General features: G+C 36.7%; 1 long non-coding RNA gene across 1 annotated transcript in view; it reads right to left on the bottom strand.

Moving 5' to 3' along the window:
- Window positions 1-5,997: 5,997 nt before the first annotated feature.
- LOC121010589 (uncharacterized) overlaps window positions 5,998-8,095 on the bottom strand; it is a 107,732-nt gene continuing 105,634 nt past the window's right edge. The window contains exon 3 of the long non-coding RNA XR_005781272.1: window positions 5,998-6,134. This is a non-coding gene — a long non-coding RNA (uncharacterized LOC121010589). The remainder of the gene's footprint in view (window positions 6,135-8,095) is intronic.

Raw genomic sequence — 8,095 nt, 5'->3', positions numbered from 1 at the left:
TATTTTTTAATATTTGTTCCCCATAATAGACCTAGGTTAAGTTCCTTTGAATTTAAAAAGTTAAAGCAACTCTTTCATAGAAGTAATAACTCAAACGAAAAGCAAAATGAATAAACATGATTTTGCAATCATTCCTTTATCTAAGAACATATCTCAAATATTCACACAGCTCTACACTGATTAGCTGAGTCAATGACTTTTAAAGTGAGTCACTCCACAAAACAAAGACATATAAAGTCATTGTTTGCTGAAACCCAAATGAAAAATATACCACATATATTTAGATAATTAATCTCAAGTCCAGTTATGAAAAGGAGAAAAAATAAATGTTTCATGGCTTTAAAAATCAAACATACTTGATTATTTAAGTCTCATGACAGTAAGAGTTTCTGAACAAAATTATTCAATGTTATGTGAAAATATGGGCATAATAAAACCTTCTGAGCACTAGATAAAGTCAGAAGTTGTGGGTCCTGATTTCAGTATCATGAGTCACCATGGCAAATGTGGTGCAAGCTAACTTTATCTCAGCTCTGCTTGTACACATTAAGCAGCTCATGACTACACCATAACCCAATATTCATAAACAGTCTATTACGTAGCTGAGGCTGCCAGATTTTCATTTCCTACTGTCTAGACAGCCAGTCTAAACACTGTATTATGAAGCCTCCATGGAGTATAATTCCCCAAAGACTTCTTAAAGCTCCTGGTGGTGTTAACTATGCCAGACACTCCCATTTTGTTGCCTTTCTATGGTACAGTCTGTGTGCACAAAGACAGAATATAGGATTCCTTGGGAGAAAAAAAGAGTCAGTCATTCTTTAACTTGTAAAATCAATAAAGCCTTAACAACCAAGCACCCTCTCTCAGCCTAGAATCCTCCTGATGGCTTTTAAACTGTGTTCAGCAGTCAGGGTGCACAGTTTTCAGTAGAGAAAACACTGCATTTTCATGAAATACACAGTGCATAAAATATTTCCTGAGAGAGAAACTCCTGGAATTAAAATGCATGCTTTTACAGATTATTATAATATTCAGGGTATCGACATGCCTAAATACTTTGTAAAAGTATTTGTAAAAAATAAAATAACTCTGTCTTCAGCTTTAACACCAGGTGAAGAGTCAATTATAATCAGTTTTAAACCAAAACTAGAAGAAATGGTTTAAATCTGAGAATACCCAAAGGACAACCAATGACAGTCAGCCAAAGTCAGGCAGGGCTTCCAAAAAAAGTGTGTAAAATAAGAATATAACCTAAACATCAGGTGCAAAAACCAACATGGGATCAAAAGTCAAAGAAAGAAAATGGCAGAAAGAATCCAGGCAATTATGCTGTCCAAAAAACACTCAACGGAAAGTAAGACACTGAAATATGTGAGCAACAGTTTGACATCAGGAGAGTTTCTAAAACTATTAGAGCAGATTACATGGAAATTATTAGTTTGTGTATGCCTTCCTACAAAATTGTGATCTTACAGGCAGGAATGGATTTTTAAATCTAAATCCTCATTATAAAACACAGTTCCTGGAACATAACAATATGGTCACAAGAAGTTTGTAGAACATACTGAAGGAAAAGAGGCAAAACTGGCAGATATAATCACAAAATGATTGATACCTGACTCAGTTTACCTGTAAACCTTAGGCTACACGTTGAAAAGAGAAGTAGATATGTAGGAGTATATGGCAGAAATGGAAACAGAAATTCGTCAACTTACAATATGTACACCGGACATGAGTTTCTCCACGTAAAATTAGAAGGGCAGAGGACACATTCTGGGTTTATGGTACATACGGTACACCAGCTCTTTAATATGTTTTTTTTTTAAATTTTCTTAAATGTTTACTTATTTTTGAGAGAGAGAGAGATAGCGAGCGAGCAAGCGGTGGGGTGGGAGTACAGAGACAGAGGGAGACACAGAATCCTAACTAGGCTCCAGACTCTGAGCTGTCAGCACAGAGCACAATGTGGGGCTGCAACTCACAAACCGTGAGATCATGACATGAGCCTAAGTCAGAGGCTTAACCGACTGAGCCACCCAGGGTCCCCGATACACTAGCTCTTTAAAACATGATACAGGATGGTCCCCTGCACACCAATCAAATCAATGATCAAAAAATATTTTCTAGTTGTCAGTATTTACATATTTAGGATATACATTTTGTTAACCTTATCCCCAACTATTTTGTGTTGTGGGATGGCACTATAAGTGCAATTTATTTTTTAGTTGTTTATTGCCCGTGTATAGAAATAAAACTATTTCAATTGCTTAAATCCAGTAAGACTCATTTTGTGGCCCAGGGTATGGTCTTAATGCATGTTTCCTGCGTGCTTGAAAAGAATTTATGTTCTGCTGTTGAGTGGAATGCTTTAGATATATCAACTAAGTCATATTGGTTGACAGTGTTGTTCAAGTATTTTTATCCCTAATAATTTATGACTTACATTTCTATCAATTTCTATGACAGAGATGTTGAATCTTCAATTGTAATTGTTCATTTGTCTATGTTTCCTTTCACTTCTGTCAACAGATGTTTCATGTATTTTAAAATAACTACTATTAGATTATTATATATATCTAGGATTTTTAAGTTTTAGTAAATTGACTCTTATCACTATGACATGTCTCTACGTCTGCTAATATCTCTTGTCATGAAATTTACTTTTATATTTACATTAAATTTTTGAAGGTATATAATTATGTCTAGATTTCTATCTACTCTTATGGTTGCTACATTTTAAGTGGAGAATTTATACCATTTACATTTATAATATTTGTTAATATGGGTTGGTTTAAATCTATCATCTTGCTGTTAGTTTTCTAAATTTTATATTTGTTCTTTCTTCCTTTTTCCTTTTTTTGCTTTCTGGATTACTTAAATTGTAGTATTTCATTTAATGTCTCCCTTTAGCTTACTAGCTACACTTCTTAAGTTTTTAGTGGTTTCTCTAGATTTTACAATAGGTATTTTTCACTTTTCATGGTTGGGGGTAAAGAATATGTTTATTATATTGATTATAGTGATGTTTCATGGTGTATGCTTGTGTCAAAAGTTATCAAATTTATACCTTACAATGCTGCATTTATTGCATGTCAATTATTCCTCAAAAAATCTGTCTTAAAAAAAAAAGAGGAAAAATAACATCAGGGTAATTGGCACTAATATTTTTATAAGGTTTCATAAGGTCCACTGCATGGTAAGAACTGTAGTACTAGACAAAATCCTGCCCAGTATATATATATACTATACATGTTGTATGTATGTATGTATGTGTGTGTGTGTATATACATATATACATATACATATACATATATATAGCATGTGTATATATATATGTATATATATGTATACACGTATGTTATATATGTATATATATTGTGTACATACACATATATACAATACCAAGTAATATTGTTGAGTTTTTCCTTTGGGAACTTAGAACATATTATTTCCTTCTTTATTTATTTTCCTAAAGTTTATTTATTGAGAGAGAGAAAGAGAGCGCAAGCTGGGGAGGGGCAGAGAGAGAAGGAGACACAGAATCTGAAGCAGGCTCTAGGATATGAGCTGTCAGCACAGAGCCTGATGTGGGGCTCGAACTCACAGACCACAAGATCATGACCTGAGCCGAAGTCAGATGCTTAACCTGAGCCACCCAGGTGCCTCAGAACATATACCTTTTTTAGAATCCAAGATAAATCTTGAAACATCACAAGTCATTTTTGAAATGTTGGTACCTCCAACTGTCTTAACTACAGAATAGACTTGGAAGAAGAAAAAAAATGACCAAAATTTCATAATTTAAAGGAGCCAAAAATCAAATATTTAACTATGAGTATTTCATTCCAAAATGTGCTCTTACCTATATTAGATTCATCTATTCCATTTTTTTTTTCCTCTTACTTTTCCTCAGTAATGCTTCTGAAAATAGGTTGGCAATTTTTTTTCCCCATTAAGGGCCATAAAATAAATATTTTAAGGTTTGCATATTACATTCAGTCTCTGTCTCATATCTTTGTTTTTCTTTTTTATAATGCTTTCAAGATGTGAATACAATTCTTACCTTGAGGGCTGAACATAAACAAGCCGCAGGCCATAGTTTGAAAACCCTGCTCTAGAATAAATTGCTTTTTGATATTATTTGGGACCTCATCAATTACCCTGGGCCATAAGCACTCCAAAGGCGGACACACAATAATTGGGCATCATAGTATACATTCAACATATTTCCTTCTTACATTTCACCTAAATATGTATGAGAAAAATATTCAAAAACTTTTGCCTCTACTCAGTTGGCACAGAGTAAGAATTGACACGTTAACATTTTAGTGGTTTTCTTGAATTCTAGGCTTGGCTTCCAAATATTTTTAAGTTAACGGAAATCTTGAAAAACCTTGAACTAAGCTAAGGAAGTCAACTGTCTTGTTATTGCAAATATATTTTACGCTAACTGGTAATATTTTAGCTGTACAGTTTTCTCATAAGAATTCTCATAAAAATTCATTTTTCCCAAATAAAAGTCCATATACATGTTGTACAATAATGCCTCTTTTTTTTTTTTGTTTTTTGGTAACTATGTGATTTTTAAAAATTGAATTAGAGGTATATTTGGAAAGGCTAACAAAAATACATAAAACATTTACTCTTACAGAGCACATTTTTTTAATTATTTTTATTTTTTAGAGAAAGAGAGAATGTGCAAGGGAGTGAGAAGGGCAAAGGAAGAGAGAGAATCCTAATAAGCAAGCTCCATGCTCAACATGGAGTCACACGTGAAGCTCGATGAAGGGCTTGAACCCACGATCCCAGGATCATGACCTGAGCCAAAATCAAGAGTCAGACACTCAACTGAATGAGCCACCCAGGTGCCCCTAGAGCATACATATTTTTAAAACTGTCTCCTCTATCCTCATTTTGTTTGAATGTTTCAGCATTATTATTTATACATTCATTAGATGTTTATTAAGCATCTAACTTTTCTTCTTAGAATACAATGGAAAACAAGATAATCATGGTCCTTACGATGATGGAGTCTATGGTCTATGAGAATGAAAGGTGAAAAAAAAGAAATAGACAACATAATTACAAACTACTGAAAGTGAAGGAAGTAAACAGGACAACTCTGGATACAGTAGCTTCCAATATGAAAGCTAGGACCTAAAGGTAGAAGAAAAGACAACATTTTGAAGATATCAAAGATACCAAATGAAGTGAAAAGATATCAAATGGAAGTAGTCTTATGCGTTTAAGGAGTTATTTAGAGATTAGTTGTCTGTGGTGCTGCCCATGAGGAAGTGGCCAGAAATAAGGCTGAGGAGGTAGTGGGGAGTAAGACTCACACTGCTACTCAGAAAAAAGACTGGAGGGGGAAAGAGAAGCAGAAAGACCAGGAAAGAATCCATATGCCCTCTTCCCCCAAGGAAACATAGTCCTGAGATGAGAAATGACAGTGGTTTAGAATAGACTGGGGGCAGATGGATGAAAAAGGATGAAGGGACATTGAGGTATAGAGCAAAAGGGAGGTTAAATACCACAGTCTATTTGCATATCTGTAGGAATGATACAATGGAAAGAGAAAAGGTAAAGACACACACACACACACACACACACACACACACACGGAAGAAATAAAGATTCAAAGTGCCTTAGAACTTAAATTACACTGTTTTATTCAGCATATTTTTTAGAATAATAAAAATGAGGGAGGGGTAAGTTGTTAGTAGACTAAGCTCCTCCAAAATTTAGAAGTGTAGTTTAAAACGCAAACCATGAAGTCATCCCATGCAAGTTTTAATTCACTAATCATAAATATTTGCTACGTGCCACGCCATATGCTACATACTGAGAATACAAATATGGAGATATATATAACTTGACATCTGTGAGCTTATAATTCTGACACTACTTAGTCACTGCAGTGTAAATATTTTAGATTTTTCCTTTACATTTGCAGTTGTAGACAACTGAACCAAGCAAAGAAAGTAGATATCTTAAAATGGTGCAAGGGCTCTTCCTCTTCTGCCTGTTCCTTTCCTTTTCTGAATAACTCACTTGCCAAACAGTTAAGTGAAGCAGAACAAGGTCTATCTGGACCAGGGGGTGGAGTTGCTGTGGTGGCCCAGAGTTGGATGCTGGAATACAAGAACAATGACAGAAGTGGGAGTAGGGGTAAGGCTGGGTAGAAGGAACTGTTCAGCTAGAACAGGCAGAGGAGGGTATCCATGCATCTGGGCAGTCCAGTGAATGAAATGAGATCTCGAGCAGGACGAAGACAGAATCTACACCGGACGGCAACTTGCTGAAGGGTTTTAGAGCCCTAAAAGAGTGAGGAAGGTATTCACACAAAGAGTAGCCCTGTATGTGAGGTCAGAGGCAATGCTCAGTAAGGAAGGTATCCATATTCCAGGGTCAGCCCAGCACAGGGTGTCTGAGTAAATGTTTTATGTATTTTTGTCAGCCTTTCCAAATATACCTTTAATGCAGGAAGGAGTCCCCATATGGGGGCAGCCTGGTGTAAAGATTCAGAACTTAAATGGGACATGTAACGTGGGGCAGAAAGTCTGATATAAGGAATCAGAGCCTCAGAGGAATAGGGAAGGCATCCATGAGACAATGCAGCCCCACGAACTGAGAACAAAAATCAGGCTTAAAGGCACCTAATAGGGTTCACAGGGCATCCACATGGGGACAGAGCAACCATGAAGATGGGTGACTAATTACATACACAGGGATTGTGTATATACTGATAGTAATGGGAGCCAGGATTCTCACTGTCAGAGAGGAAATAGAGAAAAAAATTAAAAAAAAAAAAAATAGAAAAAAACCCAGAGGTGTTGAACTGGAATTAGAAACATCAGTATGCTGGGGCACCTGGGTGGCTCAGTCAGTTAAGCGTCCGACTTCGGCTCAGGTCATGATCTCGTGGTCTGTGAGTTCAAGCCCTGCGTCGGGCTCCGTGCTGACAGCTCAGAGCCTGGAGCCTGTTTCGGATTCTGTGTCTCCCTCTCTCTCTCTGATGCACCCCCATTCATGCTGTCTCTGTCTCAAAAATAAATAAACATTAAATAAAAAAAGAAACATCAGTGTGAACTCATGATATACAATCTTTCTAGATCATATAAAAGTATGTATAAAGGGTCAAATGTATGTAAACACTCTAGCTCTGTCTACTCCGAAAGCCTGATGACAGTAAGCATATCTGTGATCTAGAGTGTGGCTTCTGAATGCATTCTCCTCTAAAAGAAGTACAGTACCTTGAAGATATGGTTAATTCCATTAATGGATCAGGAAAAATGCAAAATAAACTTGGAATCCACTGCTGGCCCAGAAAAAAAAAAAAAAGCTTAAAGAAAGAGGCATATTAAAAGGACACAAATAAAGAAGCCAACTTAAATTCATTTAATCAAAAAGATTCCCAACTAACTTCCCAGAAAAACTAGCAGAGGATCAGGATGGCAGTGTGAGCCAAAGGAGGCTGAGCTACAACCAATAAAAATCCTTCGTCGCTTTTCCTTTTTCCTCTGAGAAAGAAATTATTCTGACTTCAACTTTTTTACCGGAGATCGAATGGGTTGCTTTCCATTGCAACCACTAAGAATGTGAGCGGGAGTAACTGTGCCTCCCAGGCAGTCTGAACAGTAGGGAAAATGAGTGAGGGAGGACTGCTCAGCTCAGGGACAGAAGGTAAAGATGAAGGTCCTGAGGATGAGGGCAGAATGTTGAGTGGGCTATGAAGAGCTCCCTCCCGGGCTACCCACTGTCCCTCAATATATAGGCCAAAGAGATCAAGGTACTATTGGTGTTTGGGTTCATGGGAAAGCCAACAACAGACAAAGAATGGTATCAATCCACCCTTGGGGCAGAGGTTGTAGGAAGGTTCTAGATCTGCACAGCTGGGAAAATGTGGTTACCGGCCTCATCCTCCTGAATCTCAAAGAGCTAAGAAGCCCTGAAGGGTGCTTGGGTTGTATAAATAGTGGTCCATACACATCATCAGATTACCATAGTCATGTATATTCACTGGAGGGTGAGCCCAGGAGAGAAGCAGAGAACCGAGATTGTTCAAACTTGAACTGAAATAAAAAAAAAAAAT

This window comes from Herpailurus yagouaroundi, unplaced genomic scaffold (genome assembly GCF_014898765.1).
Source record: "Herpailurus yagouaroundi ecotype Mexico unplaced genomic scaffold, PumYag 192, whole genome shotgun sequence".
NCBI classification, from domain to species: Eukaryota; Metazoa; Chordata; class Mammalia; order Carnivora; family Felidae; genus Herpailurus; species Herpailurus yagouaroundi.
The sequence above is the reverse complement of the archived record's forward strand: the minus strand, read 5'-3'. Positions and strand labels throughout refer to the sequence as shown.